This window comes from Girardinichthys multiradiatus, chromosome 4 (genome assembly GCF_021462225.1).
Source record: "Girardinichthys multiradiatus isolate DD_20200921_A chromosome 4, DD_fGirMul_XY1, whole genome shotgun sequence".
NCBI classification, from domain to species: Eukaryota; Metazoa; Chordata; class Actinopteri; order Cyprinodontiformes; family Goodeidae; genus Girardinichthys; species Girardinichthys multiradiatus.
This window is the reverse complement of record NC_061797.1, coordinates 19,619,389-19,642,147: the sequence shown is the minus strand read 5'-3', so window position 1 is coordinate 19,642,147 and position 22,759 is coordinate 19,619,389. Positions and strand designations below refer to the sequence as shown.

General features: G+C 37.9%; 1 long non-coding RNA gene across 1 annotated transcript in view; it reads right to left on the bottom strand.

The window, feature by feature from the left end:
- The window catches only part of LOC124866982, a 42,379-nt gene that overhangs the window by 17,981 nt on the left and 1,639 nt on the right, over positions 1-22,759 (bottom strand). The window contains exon 2 of the long non-coding RNA XR_007037961.1: positions 14,311-14,371. This is a non-coding gene — a long non-coding RNA (uncharacterized LOC124866982). The remainder of the gene's footprint in view (positions 1-14,310; positions 14,372-22,759) is intronic.

The window sequence follows — 22,759 nt, the reverse complement described above, 5'->3', positions numbered from 1 at the left end:
CGGGGTCTTCCTCCCATTTGTTACATTGCAGGCAGTCTGATTACAGGCAGCTGTTCTCTGCCTGCTCTTCAGACGCTGGTTCGCTTAAGGACCGTCAATACATTTCCATACCAAACACGCTGTTTCATGGTGGTATGGCTTTGTGTGTTTTGGGGGAAGTGTGTGTTCATCTGAACAACTGATTTTGTGTGTGATCAGCTGATTTAATTAAATTCAATTCAATTCAGTTTTATTTATATAGCGCCAATTCACAACACATGTTGTCTCAAGGCACTTCACAACAGTCAGGTTCATACATTCCAAGTAATCCTAACAATTGAACAGTGCAGTCAGAGTTAGCTTTTTATTCAAATTGGATAAAAAGATTTTCTATCTAAGGAAACCCAGCAGATTGCATCCAGTCAGTGACTTGCAGCATTCCCTCCTCCCGGATGAGCATGTAGAGACAGTGGACAGTCACTGGCGTCGACTTTGCAGCAATCCCTCATACTGAGCATGCATGTAGTGACAGCGGAGAGGAAAAACTCCCTTTTAACAGGAAGAAACCTCCAGCAGAACCAGGCTCAGTATGAGCGGCCATCTGCCACGACCAACTGGGGGTTAGAGAGAACAGAGCAGAGACACAAAAAGAACACAGAAGCACTGATCCAGGAGTACTTTCTATGGGAAGGAAAAGTAGTTATTAAATACAGCGACCCACCTGCGTGTGATTTAGAAAGTTGATGTGTCCTTTTTCTTTTCTTTAAGCCTTCAGGCAGGGTTTATGAATTGTAAATAGTACATTTATATTTCACATTGTTCTGGCCATTGTGGTCCTTAATATTATTGTAGTCTCTCTTGAGTTTCATTATCTTTTCCCTGTACTACCTCAGTGAAATCTTCTCATTTCTCCTCGTCCCATGGTCAATCTTTAGTCCCTACTCAGACCCGTTCCTACCTGCTCAGGAACAGAGACCAAAAGAGTGGGTAAAAACAGTAATGGAAACACTCACAAGCAGGCCGAGTGGAGTGGAACCGGGCTAAATGGAGCCAGTGGAAAAGGGGCATAAAATGTGTCGCATACAGAAATCACAACCTGACAATCATACCCATAGAAATGCACCTCTCGGGGCACCCAGGGGTAATAAGCATCTGTTTGTTTAATCTGCTGGTGAGTTCCACTGGGCGTGCTTAATTAGCAAAATTAATTTGTTAAGACATTAGCGTCATTAGAGATGGCCAAATGAAGCTACATTGCTTCATGCAAATGAAGCAGTGGATTTGGCTGCCTGTGTTACCTCAATTAGACCCTTTCTTTGATATGTGCCTCTTTTTTCCTCGGTGTCCCTTATCTTTCCTCCTCTTTCATCTTTCTATTCTCCTCATTATCACTGTCAGGTTTCACAAATTATAAAATACTGCTATTGTTTGACAGCGAGGTGGGAGCATGGAGAGGAGGGAAAGTAAGGTTCTGAAACTGCTAATCCTAAAAAAACTGTGGTTTTCATTTTGGGCTTGCTCTTCTGAGCATCCCCCATCAACGCAACCAGCAAATATGATGGGTCTTGTTTGGTTTATGTGTCAAATTGGGAGCATTTCTCCCTGTGTGTTTGTGGAGTAATTAGTCTCTGGAACACTGCATGCCTCATAAGTCTGTTTAAGGGTTAATGAGGCCCCAGCAGCGTCCCAGCATGGGTTGGTGGGGGTTATTTATGTGGGTCTGCATTGGTATAGGCCTAGCTTCAATAAGAAACCACCCATAGGACTTTCCTTTGAAGTGTCAGAGGGTCCCCCCTTGTTCCGGGGGGCTCCTGTTTCATTTGTTTGAGTGGCAGCATAAAATATAGATGAGCTGCCAGACGACACAATCTAAGCACCCTTCCACCTAAATACCCCTCCTTTGCACATCTCTTCATCCTCACCCTCAACCTTATTCACAGATTAACCAACCCCTGCCCAACACAAAATAATCACCTCCCTTTTCCTCCTAATCTGGCTTTTAGGGTGACAGTAAAATTAGACACAGTAAGCTGTATTTGTGGTATTCTTTTGCCAAACACTAACAATAAATGAACATATTGCCACCAGAGGAGCACTTAGGGTTAGCTAGAATGCAGAATAGAGGCACAGGCAAAGTTGAAAACGTGTATTTGCAAGTGATTGCCCTGAGGTATTGTATTCGTAATGAGTGGTAATGTAATAGAAGTGCGACAGATACTGCAGCTTTGGGGATTTGTATTTGTGTACTCCATTGTGGCATGGCTGTATTTCTTCTTGTTTGGCCCCAGTGGGAGCCCCAGTGGTCCATTTGAACATCATGTCTAGTGATAAAGAAGTTTTCTTTCAGCTGCGTCCTCAGAAAATAAGGCTATTATCGAAACAGTAGTATTTTTGGGGGGCAACCTAAACAGTGGTTTTGTTTTTTGTGTTTAGTACCAAACACATATCTTTTCCGTCTTTAAAATAGCAACATATCAGTTAATTTTATCCTAATATTTTTTTTGGTGGATTTTAATCAAACTTCATGTTTATTTTGAACATGGAAAGCTGGTGTTTTCCTGACTAAAAATGTTCTTCCTGTTTTCAATATTGTGTAGAATATATTGTACAGGGGTTGGATAATGAAACTGAAACACCTGGTTTTAGACCACAATCATTTATTAGTATGATGTAGAGCCTCCTTTTGCGGCCAATACAGCATCAATTTGTCTTGGGAATGACATATACAAGTCCTGCACAGTGGTCAGAAGGATTTTAAGCCATTCTTCTTGCAGGATAGTGGCCAGGTCACAACGTGATACTGGTGGAGGAAAACGTTTCCTGACTCGCTCCTCCAAAACACCCCAAATGGCTCAATAATATTTAGATCTGGTGACTGTGCAGGCCATGGGAGATGTTCAACTTCACTTTCATGTTCATAAAACCAATCTTTCACCAGTCTTGCTGTGTGTATTGGTGCATTGTCATCCTGATACTCGGCATCGCCTTCAGGATACAATGTTTGAACCATTGGATGCACATGGTCCTCAGGAATGGTTCGGTAGTCCTTGGCAGTGATGCACCCATCTAGCACAAGTATTGGGCCAAGGGAATGCCATGATATGGCAGCCCAAACCATCACTGATCCACCCCCATGCTTCACTCTGGGCATGCAACAGTGTGGGTGGTACGCTTCTTTGGGGCTTCTCCACACCGTAACTCTCCTGGATGTGGGGAAAACAGTAAAGGTGGACTCATCAGAGAACAATACATGTTTCACATTGTCCACAGTCCAAGATTTGCGCTCCTTGCACCATTGAAACTGACGTCTGGCATTGGCATGAGTGACCAAAGGTTTGGCTATAGCAAGCCGTGTATATTGACCCTGTGGAGCTCCTGACGGACAGTTCTGGTGGAAACAGGAGAGTTGAGGTGCACATTTAATTCTGCCGTGATTTGGGCAGCCGTGGTTTTATGTTTTTCGGATACAATCCGGGTTAGCACCCGAACATCCCTTTCAGACAGCTTCTTCTTGCGTCCACAGTTAATCCTGTTGGATGTGGTTCATCCTTCTTGGTGGTATGCTGACATTACACTGGCTCTTGATACATCACAAAGACTTGGTCACAGATGCGCCAGCAAGATGTGCACCAACAATTTGTCCTCTTTTGAACTCTGGTATGTCACCCATAATGTTGTGTGCATTTCAATATTTTGAGCAAAACTGTGCTCTTACCCTGGTAATTGAACCTTCACACTCTGCTCTTACTGGTGCAATGTGCAATCAATGAAGACTGGCTACCAGGCTGGTCCAATTTAGCCATGAAACCTCCCACACTAAAATGACAGGTGTTTCAGTTTCATTGTCCAACCCCTGTACATTCTTACAGAGTCCAATAACAGGATGTACAATTAACCTTTGAAAATTTAATGTGTAAAGCTATCATCAAAAACCTGCATTATTGCGTCTTCAAGTATTGGTTTAAAGAGGTTTTTAAAAAAGCTGCATATTTGTACAGTTTTATGACACTTTTTTTCACTTTCATGTCTTCAAATATTTACTTTCTAAATAAAGGTCTAAAGTTTCTCTTTTATTTAGTGTATCTTAAGTTTGTTTATTTTTTTATTTTGCTTTTTTATTTATTTTTTGTGTACAAGTCTCTGATTTCTTGTTTTCCTCTGCTGCTTTACTTTCTGTTCGCACTACAGATTACTAAATTACCTGCGTTGTGTTAGTTTTTCTTCTCCTTCAACACAGGCCTGAATATTGTGCACAATAGAGAGATTCTGCAAAGTAAAGCGTTTGCTTTTCAAAGTGGAGATTGTTTTCATTTTATGGTGTGTGTTATATAGTATGATTAACTTCACACATGCCTATTATTGATTATTCTGCTTTGTCTTCACTCCATTTCCAACTTAAAACATAAGTTAATGACAGAGAGGAAAGTTTAAATGGTGTCAAAGAAAACACAAACTACAATTGTTTTTGGGAGAATCTTTACTCAAAGGCTGCTTTATCCTATTCCTATTTTATTTTGATCATTTGATGTTATCTTTTCATTTTCACCTCCTACTGACATGCCACATTGAATGCTGGGATTTTGAGTGGAATCTGAGAAGCATATATAGGGAATATGAAGACTCATTCAAAAAATTACAATATTATTAAAAAGGTCATTTATTTTTGTAACTGAACTCACTAAGTGAAATACATATATAGATTAATTACACAAAGACTAATGTTTTCAGTCCTTTATTTCTGTTAATTATGATAATTTTACGATTACAGCAAATGAAAACACAACATTTAAGATTAGAATATTACATCAGACCAATAAAAAAAAACATTTTAATACAGAAATGTGGACCTAATGAAAAGTATGTTTGCTTAAAGGTTTTGTAAGGTACTTTTAATCTGACAAGGGAGCCTCATCGAAACACATTTTCTAAATTAATGAATATGACTACTAATAAGACTTTCATTTGTTCCAGCCTGGATATTGGTCTTTGTTTTTTATATTTTTTGGCCCATTTTATTCCATTGTGTTGTTTTTCAACACTAGTTACTATTTTGTTCTATGTTTTCCATTTTCTCTGATATTCTTCATAGTTTGGTAAAATGTAAAATTTGTCTTTACATCTTTTGGCTTTTAGTCAGAGTTCGTCTCCTCAGTGATGGGACAAGGTATTTGCTCAGTTACTGATTTTTTTTTCAGTTTTTGTTTTTTCTATATTTGAAATGTAACCATGTTTCAGATGATCAAACACATTTTAATATCAGACAAAGAATACCTGAGTAAATACAAAGAGGAGTTTTCCAATGATGGTTTCATTTATTAAGAGGAGAAAAAGCTATTCAGACCATTCTGGTTCTATTTAAAAAAGTAGTAGCCCCCTAAACCTAATAACTGGTGGCAACAACTTTCAAGTGTTTGCAAAACACTTGCAATGAGTCTTTTATATCTGAAGTTTACCTAGGCCACTTCAAAACCCTCATTTATTATTTAAACATAAACCGCTTTAGATCAGTGTCCCCTTTCATAACCCCAGTGAGGTTGAATTTAAAGTTAAGTTATAAATTAATGGCATTCTCATTCAGGATTGTTAGGTAGAGACCAGAATTCCTGGTCTCATTAATTATGGCTTTTCCAGGTCCTAAAGCTCCAAAGCAGCCCCAGACCACTGGACGATGACCTTAACTGAGGCAAATGAGGCATTCTTTAGTGGTTGATCTGGGTTTTTATGTGTCCTACTGAAAGAGTATTTGATGCACTCTTGGAGTAACAATCGAAGTCAAGCAACATTTGGTAGGGTTTACCACTGTTTCATGTTTTCTCCATGTGAGGATAATGGTTTTCACTGTGGTTTACTGGAGTCTTAAAGCCATGCATTTCCATGATGATAGGTGTCAATGACTGTTTCTCGTCTGTTCTTGAATTGCTTTAGAACCGTGTTTTGAGTCCACTTCATGTTGTCAGACAGGTTCTATTTAAATGATTTCTAGATTCTACAGCTCTGACAGTAATGAGGCCTATGTGTTGCTTTTGAAATGTAATCTGTGGTTACAGTTAATTCATAATTAAACTAGGGGGCAGTTATTTTTCACATATGACTTAATTAGTTTAGATGCCTTTTTTCACCTAGTATAAAGGGTCATCATTTGAAAACAGCTTTTTGTGTTTACTTGGGTTTTCTTTCTCTGATGTTAAAATTTGGTTGATGATCTAAAACATTCAAGCGTGCCAAAAGAAAAATTAGAGGAAATCCGTAAGGGGGCAAATACTTTTTCACAGCACTGAATTTTGCTGTAAACATTAAGAAATTTACTTATTTTCACTATTTAAAATAACCTTTTACTATAGAGAACCCTCACTTAAAATTAAACCTGCACTTTCTTCCTATTCTGTGATTTTAAGAGAAAAAAAGGATTTCACTTAAAGAAGTGTGTAACTTAAATTTTAGATGTAGATTTAGATTTTAGTTGTTCACAGATGATGCTTGTTTTTTTTAAACTCATGTTTTTATTACCAATGTTCAAAAGACACTAAATCTCACCAATATCAGGCCCAAATCAAGTTATTTTTAGGCTTTTTCTTTTGTCTTTTCTTGTAGAAAATTGCATAGATTCCACATTCACCGAATCCCTAAAATTGTTGCAGTATGCTTCTTAAATATATTTCTGAAATTTAACATTTTGAGGAATGCAAGTTTATTATTCAGTTTTAGAAATGTTAAATCAAATAATGACATGATAACAAATGATAATTGCCCAGTTAGTATTGTTACATGAGGTCAACAGGCAGACCATATTGCATTTAGAAATGAAATTTCACCTTCACTGAACATCACGTCTCATAACAAAATCTTCAATTCAATCACAAATTTCAGTCATTTGATTTCAGCTGTTCATATCATATTTTATCTCATAAAATGTTAAAGTGGATTTTGTGGCATTTCCCAGCCAGATTCCTTTATATCAGTGTTTGTATCTGAAGCCTGCATCAGTCAAAGGGAAGAAAAGAGCATTAATATCTCCACATGATGACAAACTGCATTAGTTTTATTAAAGGCTACAGGGACCTCTAATTTCATTCCAGTCCACTTTGTGGAAATGACAAAATGCTATTACATTCAGCAGGTGTATCAAACATTACATAGCTACTATTTATTTTCACTTTATTTGCTTAAGTAACTCAGGGGTATCTGTACATAATTGTTTTAAGCCTGAGAGATTCCCTGTTCATAATAAATCATCTTTTTCTGCTTTGATCTCCTGGGAAGCTTGACACTGACCAACTTTAAATGGGTTCTTTGGAGTAGGTCCACTTTTGTCCACTCATTTAAAACTTTCTTATTCCTTTTGTTTTGTTTTTTTTGTTTGTATTTTCAAGAGCACAAGGGGATTAGTTTGACCTCTGCTTTACTGTATTTCTTATAAGTTTCCTTCAAAATCAAGAATAGGATTCTACACCTGTAGCCGACATGCTGGTTTGGTATGTAATTACTGGATGTATTCTTCATTTGAAACAATGAAATAACACCTTACACTTGATTAAAGGTGGTATTTAGACATAAAAGAGTTAGTAGCCATCTTTGTAATAACAGTGCTTGTTTGTTCTTTATGATTTCCTTATTTTTTTGAAAGCCATCAGGTCTATATATTTTTACCTCTAGATGTAAAAGAATAAATTAAAAGTCAATAAGAATGGCTTGTATTTTTAACAGATGCTCCATAAGCAAGCTTATGGCACAAACAAGAAAACTTTTCTTCCTACATTCAGCTAACAGGAGGGCTGAGGGTGATGATGAGGAGGAAGAAAAAGGGAGGAGTCATTTTTAATCTTGAGATTATTATATCTGGACTACTGGTTCTTCAAGCTTTATCAGATTGCTTTTCCTAATCATTGCCCCTGTGTATGTTTGATCTCCATGATGAACAGATGATTAGTTTTTCATGAAACCGTTCAAGCAAAACACTCCAGCGCAAGCTGTGGCGAGGCGCTGTTGATTTAGCCGTTTGAGCGGCAGCAGACCCCTCTGTCTGCTGCACGCCAGCCTCAAGCCTGGGACCACATGGGAGCTGGAGCGGGTCAGGCAGGGTCAAGTCTATGGGTAATGATATATCACCTGCCATATATTTAAGGTTCTGCTAACTCTCCTCTCAATTATGACCGCTCCTCTCCCCACGTTGGCCTCAGAAGCAATGAGGCGACACAATCAATTTGAGCAGGACTATGTGCTTTTTTGGCAGGGAAATGACACTATTCTGCTGCTGCAAATCAGCCGGTCCAGCCCAGATGATCCCCCCGTGTTTATGTGCATACATGATTTCCTGGACCTCTATCAGAAAATGACAGGGGGGCGGGGGATTATTTTGAACAAAATGCACCAAACATGAACAAGAGAAAAAAACGTGTCATACATAATTTTAAAATTTCTTTAAAAATGTAACTGCCACATATAGGGTTTTAAGAAATTGTACATATTGGACGAGAGGTTTTTAAGTCAAAAAAGGCTGTTGCTCTTTTTCAATTGGTTGGTTGCACAGAATAGGCATTTTGAAAGCGTCAAAAGAGCATAGCATGTTTTTGTTTGGTTATGTCAATGAAAAGAATCTGTTAACAAATAGAAAGATGAACACTTTATTTGACAGACTGATGATGACAAGATTGAAACAGTGACTTTTAAAGGCTGTGTTTTAGTGAAATGTAAGCGATTTAGATTCAATTCATTCCAGCAAAAGACAGTTGTTCGAAGGCTTAATTTGATTGAACGTCTGCTGTGCAAATCCAGCATGACACAAAGCTCCAGAACCCTCCCTTAGATAAGCTCCTGTTACATGTAAAGTGAAGCTGCACCACCCAACATCTCGGCGTAATGGGCTGACGGCTCGTGTAACCAGCAGAGCGCGGAGGATGAAAAGAAGGTGAAATGGCTTATTTAACCAACAGAGAGCAGGGAACTGCAGGGGGATCAGTTCTCTAACAGTAACTTTGCTCTGCTTGGATAAAACAGGGAGGAGACAGGAAGTGGTGCACACATCCCTGCGCTCCGAACAGAGCAGTGTGGTACATGGCACACAGCAGGGAGGCTGGAGATGAAGGCTGCACGTCGCCTGTAGTCTTTGCGCTGATTAAATACAGAAATGCACTAAGTGCAGATGCAGCAGATCATTTGGTTGTGGACTAATTGCAGCTAACATACAAGTGGATCATACCTCAGGCATCTGACAGTGTTTTTGTGTGTGTGTTTTTTTCTTTTTTTGTTGTTTTGTTGTTTTGCTTTCACATATTTCATGATGTTTCTGCCCTTGTGTAACAAACAACAGACATATATCCTGTCATCCTTATAAGGTTGCTGTTAAGCACTTTTATTGAAATCCCCAAAAAAGTAGCAATTCATCCTTTTTCTTACATAAACACATAATAAAACGTGTTTTTTTGCAAAACATTTGGGGCAAAATGAAAGTGGAAAAGTGAAAGCCCCACAAGACACATGATCCATAACAATCCAACCAAACAACTTCTTTTACAAAGCCACAAGCAGACAGTGGCTTTTTTCTCCTACATGTTATCAGGTCCAATCTGACAGACTCAATTCCAGCTCCTGATGCTCACTCACCTTTGTAGACTGTGGACAGCAAAAAAAATGTATTTGTTTTGAACAACCTTATATAGATCCCCAATTTTTTTACCATCATTTGATTCCAGATATCAAGATTATTTCAAGATTAATTTGCCTAAAAAATCATTTTATACATCATTAATAAAATTAAATTTTTCTTTCTCTAAATATTATAATAACAAGATTGGACTAACCATTGTATAAAACTAATACATATATTATCAAAATCTGTCATTTTGTTTCTATTATACTTTTGATACCTGATACTGAAACTGAAAGGTTTGTTGTTTAGAGAATTAAGGGGTTTGTCATTGTTGTCATCTTTAAAGTGATATTCTGTTAGTAATTAATTGTTATTTAACCTATCTGAGCTTATTTTCATTTAAAGAACACTTGTGTATGTGTAATTGGTTTTTAGGATAGGTAATACTGGGTTAAAACATAAAACCAATGTTGACTCCAGTCCTCAATAAATGTTTCTTGTGAAGTGCTGACTTTTTCAAATGTATTGTGATGTTTGTTTTCTCCTGCTCAGTTTGGCGCCTCTGTGATTGTTTTTGGCCTCTCTGTGGCATGAACACAAAAATCTGTTGTAGTTGTTGACTTAGACTTCTGTGGTCAGTCAAACAAATTTGGCTTTAAGTTACATAACATAACTGTAATTTTGCTTGGCCTTGAAATTGCTTAAAGGAATGTTTTTTGAGGTATGCTCATCTTAAAAAGTGGATTGTAATATTTTTTCTTTATACGTGGGTACCTGTGGAGTTGCAGTTGATTGCATCAGTTCAAAAACCCAATGAATATCCTATGAATATACAGGTCTTGCCAATATTTGAAATGCATTTGGGGGAGCACAGATCCAGATTTATTTTCAGCAACTTCTAGCTGCCTGGGGCCTCTTTGAACATCTTCATCATCTGGATGTGCAAGCAGCTTTTCATTTGTACTCAGCTGCCACCTTCACTAGAAAAGTTACAGTGCTATTCATTTATGCAGCCGCACTGTTTCCTAGCATTAGAGACAATTTTATATGTTATTTTAATAGTTGTCACGCATTGACAGGAGACATTTTGGTTTCTTATCTACCACTTCTTACCTGAAGAAAATATTTCTTTTGTTTTTGTTTTGAACTTTATGTTCAGTAGCCATTTCTATTCTACAGTGCCTACAGTATGTAATCATATTGTACAATCACTCAGCAAGTGTGGAGGCTCTCCAGCTTGTTGTTTTCACAGCAACTCTACCGGGCTAAGGGAGAAAAAAAAACTAACAAGCACTTGTCAGTTCTCAGCCATCACTCCTGACAAGCACCTCTTGTGGACTTCTCCTCTTATCTTCCCTCTCTCACACCTAGCAGTCATCTGAGAGAGCATATTTCATTGCATTTGTATGTGTTCATGTGTGGATGTACACATTTGTGTGCACCTGCATGTGTACACATGCTTGCCTCCATGCGTGTGAACATGTGTGTGTGTATCTGAGTGCCTACACATGTCAGAAACTTTACATGATCTTGTCAATGGCAAAGGCCTTGGATCACTGGGCCTTGCTCACTGCAGACCTGACAGTGCAGCTGAACTAATCAATATCTCACTGCAGTCAAAGGTGGGCTCTGCCATGAGGCCGCGGGGGTGCACTAATTGATGGAAACTCACCGCTGGCTAGCTCCATGCCCTGCGGCGCTGGAAGACGGCAAGCTTGGGCCTTCCACTGAAATGGAAGGGGAAATAGAGGACAGTAATGCCAACATCATAGCCAGAAAAAAGGAGAGAGCAGTTTAGTTTTTGTTGTTTTAGTGTGTTTCTATGTTCAGCAAAGCACAGCTTTGCATGCTGTTTGTTGGGGGACATGTTTAGACTGTGACAGTTTTACTTCTTTGAATGGCAAAAAAATATTTTTATGGAATCATTTTGGATAGCTGCCTTGAAAAACAGAACATTATTGCTTTTAAAATGTTTTTATTTAAAATGCTGGATTAATATAATCTTTTTAAAATGTTGGATTATATAAATACATTATTGAGTACTAATTACATTTGATAAGAAACTCACTTAATCTATTGCAAATTGGTGGATAAACTTATTTGCGACCTAATAACTTTAAAAAAAGTATGATTCATAGGCATATATTACTTTCATGTGAGCACCTTTTTTCACAATTGCCTTTAAAGTATTAACAGATCCAGTCATTTGTTTGTTCGCATTCCCTTTGTTCACAAGTGATGTCATGTAGTGTAGGTATTGAGTTGGACAAAAGTGCAGACAGGAACTTGGGATGAGCATGGTAAGGGTTTAATAATAAAATAGAAAACTTACAGGTGTTGAGCACGGCAAACAGAACATTGAGCACAGACAGAGAAATGAGCAGTGTAATGGACAGAGTAACAAGCAGTCTAACAGAAGAATCCAGCAATAAACAATGTAAACCAGGGACATTACAGTATATACTGAGGAAAGAGTGGCAAATGACATTAAATGCAGGTGAGTTAATCAGGGTATTAGGAACAGCTATGGAAGAGAGCAAACAGGCAGACTGAGGGAAGGTGAATAATTAACACAAAGGAAGCTGAACAAGACACAAACTACAAACAAATGGGAAAAGAGTAACAGTAATCTAAGATAAATAAATCCAAATGCACAAAGAATAGATCAAAAAAATAAACTAAGAAATTAAACACCAATTAATTAACTATTATGGCAACACTTAGCTAACTATAATGAACACAGAAAAATTATTTCAATGTGGCAAGACCTGTAGAACATAAATAAACAACAAGGAAATTATAAAAACACAAATTAAAACCAACACCCAAAAACCAAAGGATCGTAACAGGGCAACTTTCTGCCAGCTGTTTTATCCAGAAGAATCAGAGAACATAGGAATGATTACTAGAGAGAATGTGCAGTGACTTGTTTTTTTTTGTTTGTTTGTTTTGTTTAAAAATATATTGTTATGGAGCAGACTAAGCACACTGGGATAATTATCATCAATAATTGAGTAAGGGGAAATGCTAGGCAGAGCTGCATTCATTGCTGGCTAAATGTGCCTGAGAGATGGTGCAATGGACTGTCTGACTATCTTGCTAATTTGGCTCCCTTTTTTATGTGGCACTGAAAATTATCTTTATGTTTCCACCCGCTTGGCTCTAACTCCTTATGAATCGTGCAGCAAGAACATTTAGTTGTTTCCTGTTTGCACTATTTAATGCTGGTTGGCCAGTGCCTATTGATCCCTAAGACCATCGAAACAACATAAAGTAAAGGACCCTGACACATGCGGCAACATGAAGGACTTATTGTACTCATTTATGAATGTGCTTGCTTTCATTCATACTACTGAACATAAAGTTCAAAACAAAAACAAAAGAAGGCTTAGAACCTCTGTTTTTATGTTTATAACTGAATCTCCCTCACACATTTACAGTAACCTTAACTTCTTCCAGTAAACACTGCAAAATCAAACTGTTTTTTTGATTCTATGCTGTGCTACTCGTGTACCACTGGAGCACCCCAGTCTTTCGATCGCTTGACGATTGCCTATTTGGATACACTGAGATAAACATAATGTGTTGCTGGCCGGAGGGCAAAGCTTTTGTTCCTTTTCTTGGAAAAAAAGTTGCTTGCGTCTGAAATTCACCACACCTCTGATGCAGTCCAATCATAACCATGAAAAATATGTTAAGTAAAACATGTTATATTATTGCATAGCAGGAAAGTCTACCATACCAAACTCAGATCCTCATTGAACTCATGTACTCTGAATATTTAATTTGCTTATTATGTATTTATTGATAGAGTGTTATCAACTATGGATTTTTATGTAGTTTTTCAACAGCACGTATGCAGTACTAAAGAATTTCCAGCAACTGAACTGCAGCCTGTGTGTAAAGGACCAATGAGCTTTCCACAACAAAGAAAGTTTACCATCAGTACTGATTAATAACAACAGCCAAACCACCTGAGAATCAGGTGCACTTCCTGAAATGTAAATCAGGCCTTCTCTGAGACACAGACTTCTCCATCCCCTGCTGCTCAGAAGGCTTTGCCATTCACCTTTAAACAGCAGAACAATAATCAATGGAGCATTATTAATGCTCTAATCATTCATCTGCTCTCCTGTGTTGCCCTACTGGGTGCAAAGCTGTTTAAGTCATAGAGCCCATAGGTTTAAATGAAATCTGTTGCAGCTGCTACAATGATTCAGAGATAAATATATATTCTCGCTGATCATAAACGATTAACACAAATCTGATCAACCAAGCTTGTAGTTTCATCTGTGACAACATTGCTCTTAATCCCAGGTGTTTATAAGCAGTGTCATGTAGGACATTTCAGTTTTCAGCCAGAGAAGAATCATGCATGTATGCTTCAATCTTTAATAAGCAATGTTTCCCACACAAGCCCTTCCACATTCTCTCCGTGAATTTTTCATTAACCAAGTCTCTGTTTCTTGTTCATGAGCTAAAATATAAAACCCCTCTAGTTTTCCCCTGTACTGCTTCCATGTCCAACTAGCGAATTTATTGGATGTAACAGGAGTGTGAGCATTGCAGTGGCACTTGGCGAAGGGAAGAAGAGGGAGCTCGCACGCTCCTTCATTACAGGAGGCAGATGTAAATCAAACTAATTATGGAGTCACTACGGTATCGAACCCATGGAGGGGAAATGAAATGATCAGAGGCAGCTCGACGCTCAACAGAGAGAGAGAGTTAATGAAAATATTACTTACCTGGTGATATAGTGGGAACACCTCACTCGCCCATGGTCCCTCTCTGTCTCCCTCAAAGCCCCTACCACAGAGAGCATTTGTTTTAATTGAGTAATAATAAGAGTGTTACATTTGGCTGAGTCACTTGATTAGATTAGGTAATTGACCAATAAAGGCACATGATTGGCAATTATAAAATCCAATGTAGTGCTAATTACTTAGCAACTCTTAAGTGTCCAACTAACACAGAGAACATTCGAATTCTGAGCAGATGGTTATTTTAAAAGTCATAAAATCAGAGCCTAGTGAGTTCAGAGTCAGTTAACACAACACCCTCTACATATCCCATAAACTATTTCTCACACTCATTCTATCTAATATTATGCTGGAATTGGCTATTAATATTAGATTTGGTCACATGATCGATTTTCCTCTGTGTTTTTGTTCTGAATTATTCAGTAGTACACTTTATCTCCTCACCTTCCTTTCTCCCCACACTGCTGCTCAACCTCCACCCACTGCTATGCTGTGTGTGACAATGGTCACTAAGAGGCAGAGATTTGGATCCTGGCTGTTTCAGACAGCATTACTATATTATTACAATATACAGACGAGAGGGTGGGGGTGGCCCAATTAGATGAAATTGCTTAGCGGTAAGTCAAAGTAGAAGGCATCAAACTCAGTTTGGACTCCTAATGTTTTAGGTATTCAGGATGAGTTGAATTGTATGATCTGTACATTTGCTCGCTCAACTACATCACTGATGTATGCAAAAATTTAGAACATTATGAGTCATTACATACAGTTAATATTGCAAACAATGTGTTAAGAGTTAACTTCAAAATATACTTACATTTACACTCACGGACAATATATTTTCTTTTTTTTTATTATTGACAAAAGAAAAGTCAATTGTGACTACAGCTATGTGATCATCATTGTTTGTACCCATCTTAACATGTACATTTGAAACCAGTTCTTTACATACCCTGTATAAAAACTTACATAACTTTTATTCTCACTGCCTGACATTAAATAAGACTAAACTTTTTGATCTTTTAGGTCACTCGTCAAATTTAGAAGCTTAGTTGAATCTTAATTACGTTTTAAATGCCAGGTCTTGAGCCTAACATTTTGGATATCCTTCAACAAACCACTCAGGTTTGCTTACACAGGACATGTCTCCAAAAAAGAAGGCCTTTATCCCAGAGTGCAATTGCAAACTAAAATCTGGCTTTTTATTTTGTTTTTGGAACAATGGCTTCTTCTTCTCTGAGTGGCATTTCAATCCATGTTCATACAGCTTCAGCCAGCATCTTACCAATCACAGGATCAGTCCCCCAATCCATTGGTGTTTATATTTGTATGTATTTCTTTGAACACATGAATTTGGCACATTAAAGCATCTGGAAATTAAGGATGAACCAGACTTGTGGAGATCTAATAGTCTCTCCTAATATCTTGGCTGAATACATGTGATTTTTTTTGTGATGTCAAACAAGCTTGCAATGTGATGAGGTCAGTCAGTCAGTCATTTTCTACCACTTATTCCATAGTGGGTCACAGGGAAGCTGGTGCCTATCTCCAGCAGTCTATGGGCGAGAGGCAATAGACTGCCAGTCCGTCGCAGGGCAACACACAAACAACCATACACACACTCATTCATTCATACACCTAAGGGCAATTTAGAGTGACCAATTAACCTAACAGGCATGTCTTTGGACTGTGGGAGGAAGCCAGAGTACCCAGTGAGAACCCACGCATGCACGGGGAGAACATGCAGACTCCATGCAGAAAGACCCCAGGCCAGGAATTGAACCAAGGACCTTCTTGCTGCAAGGCAACAGTGCTACCAACTGTGCCACCGTGTAGCCAATGTGATGAGGTGTTATCTTAAAATAAATCCACAGGTATACTTCAAATCAACTCAAATGTTGGGAATTAACCTATTAAAAACATAAAAAGTCATGACATCCTTTTCTGGGTTTTCCTAAATTGTATTGGAAGAAACTAATTTTAAAAATCTGGTAATTATTCTCTCATTACTTTGGTGTGCAGCAAATGAAAACAATGTTGGTAAAATGTATCTTTGCATATAATGTAAATATCTGTAAATTTGTAAAATATCATGTAAATATCTGATTTCAATTGTAGGTAGAAGTTATTGACTCTTCTTAGCAATTATTTTCAGATATTGTTCTTCTAAAAACTGGGGAAATTATACAGAAGTTTACAGGAAAAGGCAGGTGTTAGGTGGATAAAAAACAGCTGCAATTCCCTGCATTACTTCCCCTCAGCTTCTTGATGTGAACTATTTTGTTCTGCTTGAAATAATGTACATATGGATGTAAACTGCCCCTAGTGAGGTGTGTCTGATAAGAAAGTATGAGATAATTCATTGATTAACTATTGTCAGGTGTGATACTGATTAATTGTAGCATAAACTATGTTAATACCCTGTTGAAATCCTCTATGGCTAAGGAAGATGCAAGACAATTTGACTTTTTTTTTTTCTTGCTTTAGTCAGTGCACAATTTTCAGGCATTTCTCTCAGCAACACCCAATGCCATACACACATCAGTTTTTATTTACCAATTTCCAAGAGGTTTGAAGGACAAATTGATACCATTAAGGCAACCGAGCCTGTTCTCTGAAAGTCTTTCTGAGATACATCAATGTGACTGCTGCTTATTACTCCAGCATAATTAGCCATGTCAACCTATGCAGCTCAATGAGGTGATCCATTCATTTAGCTACCTGTCTGGCTCGCAGCGAATGAGTGAGTGAATGAGTAAGTAAATGAGTTTTACATAGTTCTTGGCTTTCCTCTATTCAGAGTGACAGCCTAATCAGTAGTTTGTCAAAGTCGACTCCAGCTCCACCTGTCAAAGCTGTCAGTCTTCTGAGGAGCCAATGAGGTCCCCTGAGTAATAAGCAGGAGAACTGATTTCGCACCGAGTGACCTGCAAGGTGTGAAGTCAGGCCGCTGAGGACATCATAATCATTGTCAGAAGATGCGGTATTGATGAAAGATGTCAGGAATGGCTGAAACCTAACATAAGATCCTGGAGGCACTCAATGGAGTCTCTTGGGTGTGATTGTAGTTATAACACAATGTATTGTGTGGTAGTGATGCAAAGCAACTGCAACATCTGTTGGATGTAGAGAAGATGATAAGAGAAGTTGAAGGAGTTTTTCTACCTGTTTTTGTTCTGTTAACAGATAGAAGCATTGCATGTCTGATTTATCTTTTAACTGCATAAATAAATGCAACCTCTCCATGTTTTGTCTTTACTTATTGATTGGTGCCATTTTTTGAGGGGTTAATCTAAAACCTATGTTATGAGTTGCATATTCCTGCAATACGATCTAGGGGACGATATTCCAGTCTGTGTAACACGATGCTAATAAGATCAAAGGAAGGCAATCAATGGCCAGTAAGCCGTGTCCTTTTCTGTCTCTTCTCTTTCTCCCTCAGACACCTCCCTTTTCTGTTGAATGTTGTCTGATTTGGCATTCCATACATCCTGTATTGGATAAGTGAAACATGATCAGATTGTACAGATTTGCATTAAAATTCTGCTAAATTTAGGTGAGACCCAGATATATTGATTTCTTGAGAAAGTTGATATAGCTGAAGGTTTGTTTTTGTCCTCATGTCGGCTGAAATACTTTGAGGGAGTTAAAATTGGAACCCAAAATAATATTTTTCTGGTAGTCTGTTTTGTTTATCGGTAAAGGGAAATCATTATTCTCATCATCATTTTTACAGCAAGATTTAACAAGTTGCCATTGAGTGCCTATCCCCGGCATCAGTGCAACACGTTGGCCACCCAGGATAAAAGTAATTATAGCTAAGTCTCCAGCTCATATCTGAGTTAATAAAGTAAATATTAATATAGTAATTTATCCACTGAGGAGGAGGAAGTGAAGAGAAATGTTGCCTGAGAACAGAAGCATGGAGACTTAGCAAACCAGCACCCTAAGAATAAATTTAAAAAGCTCTGTGATGCTTTGACACTTCCTATAATTTATAATTCAGTAAGCTAAATTTCTGGAAGCATTCAGGTAAGATAACATTTCTGTTCCCGTTCCAACCAGCATTGTTTCACTGATACTTGTGTCAGATCTCCCATTTTTCCAGACAGCTGTCACCAGAACAGAAAGCAATGCAGTGACTGTGCAAATTTCACTTTTTTTACACTTCAATGATTTACATGTGGGCTTAAAAGTGCTCTAAAAGTATGTAGCAGTCAAAATGTTATTCTAAGGACATTGTCTATCAGGTACCTCAACCCTTATTTGTCTATCTGAAGTCAGTTTTCACACAACAAGATCTCCTGTGGTTTTAAAAACTAACTTCAGGCTATTGCTACATGCGATATGGGTGGAAGCGAAGGTAAAATACTCAGCATCTGTAGTAAAATATTCTCACAATAATTTCATTCCAACACAGAGATTTTGTGTTTACTTCAAAGTTATGTAATTTTTATGCTTCAAAATAAGTGGCCACACCTTGGTTAGACATATTTCCATTTAAAATAATATATTCGGTTTATAGCCATGAGCAGTGATGGGCTTCGAGATGTTGCATTTAAGGATGCCACATCATCTTCCAGATATTGTAGGCTCTTCTTGCTTTAGTGGACATGATCAAAATACTTTTTTTTTTTCAGGGAGGTGTTTTGAATTACTAATCTGCTTTGAAAAGAAAACGAAATGCCTCCTGTGATTTATCAGTTTTGCTTTTCTGTCTATAAAATCTTAAGCTATATCCCCTTTAATATTCTTGCTAATCAAGTTGAACTCTTCATCAAGCAGATTGTCAGTTTATTATAGAGAACATGCTATGTTTGTCTATTTATTTTTGTTTTACAATGTGTAAAATGATTATGCTGGATAACTGGATTATTTATTTCTATCATCCACAAGTTTGGATTTTTAACTTGCTATTTTACAACATTCCCATAGCAGAATAAGGCAACAATATATTTAAAAAACTTGACTGCTCTTTGCAAACATGCTAAGTTTCAGATTTTCACCTCAGTTCTGGAGAAAGTGGTTAATGAAGCAGTCTTTAGGTTGGGCAATCTAATATCATGTGAATCTATAGTGTAACATTAAATCTTTCAGAATCCAGAATGTTTGGACACTTCTGCTCTGATGTTTGCTCTAAAAGGCTGAGGGTTTCTTAAGATTGAACTGAACCAGCTCAGAACACAAATAGAGTAGTGTATATGTGTGTGTTTTGTGAAAGTGAATAAAGTCAAATAATTTAGCCATTATTAACAGAACTGTTGTATAAGTTATAATACCAGTGTTTGATCTAACTAGACTTCTGTCCTTTTGTGGCTGAAGATTGCAACTTTAGAAGAGAATCGGAACACGAAAGAGTAAAAATAAGTCTCTGGATTTATTGCTGCTGCTCTGCCACAGAGAAAGAGAGAGAGCATCAATATTTGTTCCCCTGCATGCTTAGAGTTCAGCAAATGAGTTGATCCAACCTTACCGGGCAGTCCTCCCTCTCTACCCCAACCTCTAACAACTCATGAAATATTTACAGTGCCTCACAGTAACCTCTCACTCACAAGTCCACTCTCACACATACACATATTTTTCTTTCTGTCATTCTTGCTGATAGTCATGGGATGTAAACATAAATGTCCACTTAAGCCTCGCTTTATTTTGGAGGAGCGTGTGAAGTTCAATTCACAAACCTCTCATCCCTCCACGGACGTGTTCACGAACTACTGGTAGACAATAACCTCAGTGAACTTCTGAGCAATTTCATTAAGCTTTTCTGGGGCCAGTCCATTGTATTGTGGCTGAATGTATGGATAGGTAGCTGGATACAAACTTGACACCCGGCCGACCGGCAGCTGCTGGCTGTTTAATAAACAGTGATGAATATTTGATGGTATGATGGCGTGGCCGACACTCTCCTCATTATCATGTCCGTGTGTACAGAAGAAGATATTGAATGTCTCTCCGATGGGGACCTGGACCCTGTCAGCAACACGAAATGCCCTTACATTTCCCACCACACGAAAGTCTAGACCTTAAATATGTGCAAAACTAGTTTGGAAAATAAGAAATCACACAGAAAGTGAAGTTATGGATCATACATTTGTATACATTTCCAAAACAGCCATTGTTTGGTTGAAGTAGGCTTGTCTTCGGACAGTTTAACAGTTGGCAATGCACGTGAACGTAAACACGGTAATTTTGATAACCGTACCTAAAAAACTGTTCATTAATTAGAAACAACTACAAAATTATCCCAATGGGACTGTGGAAAGCACTTCAGCACCAAGGACAGCAACATAAACAGGTCAGAAACAAAGTCGTGGTGGTGGAAAAGTGAATCATTCATTCATTCACTCCTTCATTCATTTATTCATTCATTTATTCATTCCTGACACAAATCACCACTACGGCGCACGACACCGCACGAAGTAAAGAAGCGAAAAACGATTTCCAATTTTATTGCAATGTGGAAAGAAAAAGGTCTTCTGCCTATTATAAATTATTCTGGCATTATAGTGTTGCTGCCGCAATTGCAAAAAATAGGTTTAGGTTTTGTAGTCAAGGTTAGAATGCATAGCTGTTGCTGTTTTTTTTTTTTTTTTAGAATTATGAACTTTGCCATTGTGTGTAGATATGCATCTTTATCTTTTGTTTACCTGGTTTACCTTCTCTCTCAAGCATAGAGGTTCCTGTCTCAAATGTAAAAGTGGAATAAGTCAAATAGCAAATCCGTAAATTTAAAACAAACAGTTTTTAACTCCATTCGCTTTTCTTGAGCGATGACGCTGACGTTATGTGTCCTTATATGATTTTTTTTTTCTTTTTGTCTTTTTTATGTTTCCGGTCGCGCGCCCACCTTCTGATACACGTGCGGGTAATGACGAGAGAGAGCAGGGTTCAAAGAGCACTCCGCCCGGGGCCGCGGCGGCTCTTTGAAGGCAGGGATTGAGAAATAAGTGACATTTGGGAAGTGAGGCTGGTTTAGCATCAAGTGACATTTAGGTGACGGGACGTGATTATAGAACAAGGTGAAACATCCCGCGACGATCACCTGAAGACACTGACAAGTGTTTTGATCTTTTAGTGCCGCTTTTTATCAGTTTAGTTGTCAAGCGTCGAGTTTAAGCAACTGTACAGAGGTTAAACCGTGAATATTTTTATGTGTTTGTTTCTATTTAAACTAAACCTAGCATTAGGCTATCCTGAGAGAACTTGGTGTATATTTCTGACAGCTGATACATTATAGCTTAGGCCCTAGAGGTACTAATTATCTGCTGCATGAGACATAGAACACAGCTGAATGGGTGATTTTGGTGCTACCTTCTCTAAAATGGAAACAGGTTTTGCCCCATTTTAATAGCGGTTGGTTCATACTCAGTTTGCGGTTATTCGCGATTTAGGTATTGACTTTTGGAACCTGTTCCAACTCTGACATGAGTTTATTTGTGACTAAAAATACCAACTTGAGTAGATCTTTTGGAAACTGAAAAATAAAAATGAAAACGGATTAAGATAGAAGTCGCCAATGGGTTTTTTCGTATTAAAAATTAAAAGGTGTACACCTCATGAGATTGTCAACTGGCACAGGTGGTGTACAATTATTATTATTATTATTATTATTATTATTTTTAAAAAAATTAATAATAATAATAATAATAATAATAATAATAATAATAGTTTCTTAAGACGGTTTCTTAAGACAGTTTTATTAGTTAATTTATTTACAAATTTCAAAATCACCTGCCTTGAAAGGTGATTTGAACTTTCCCCGTCATGTGTGCATGTCTCCACCAAAGGGATCTCTCTAATTGTGAACTCACTCAGCTTTGACTGTTGTTACTTCCATTTAAATGCTTGGGAATACGCATTCCGCCTATCATTCTCTTGCGTTCATAAAACTTTTTGTCCTTCCATCTCAACATTTAGGCTACAACTCCTACAACAGGACCTGAGCCTGTGTTCCACACGAATACAAATCTAAATGTCTTTTTTTTTTTTTTTTTTTTACGTTATGCAGGCGACCTGCTTATCCTTCATGCATCCATATCCATTTTTATCTGTCATTCGCTACATGACAAAAAAGGTCAGCCCCTCAAGATCAAATATTTTTCTTACTAAATGGCGGATTTATTAGACAAATAAGATGTGCGCCTGACTCTGAACCCTCTGTGATTGAAATATACCCTTGTGTCAACAGCACCGCCTCTCAAACCGGGTCCCCGGCGATAGAGGGCTGCCACGGCGGATTACTGAGCAAATATGAGTGGGAAATGAGTGCAGATCTGGGGATCTACCCATCCGCATCCCAGGTTTGACATTTCCGTCCAAAGGCCAACCTTAGTGCGCATTGTTAGATCAACGGAGCCATCTGTGGCTTCACTTTTTATCATTTATTTTTCAAGACAATTTATAAGCAGGCCTAGAATAATAATACAACAATGAG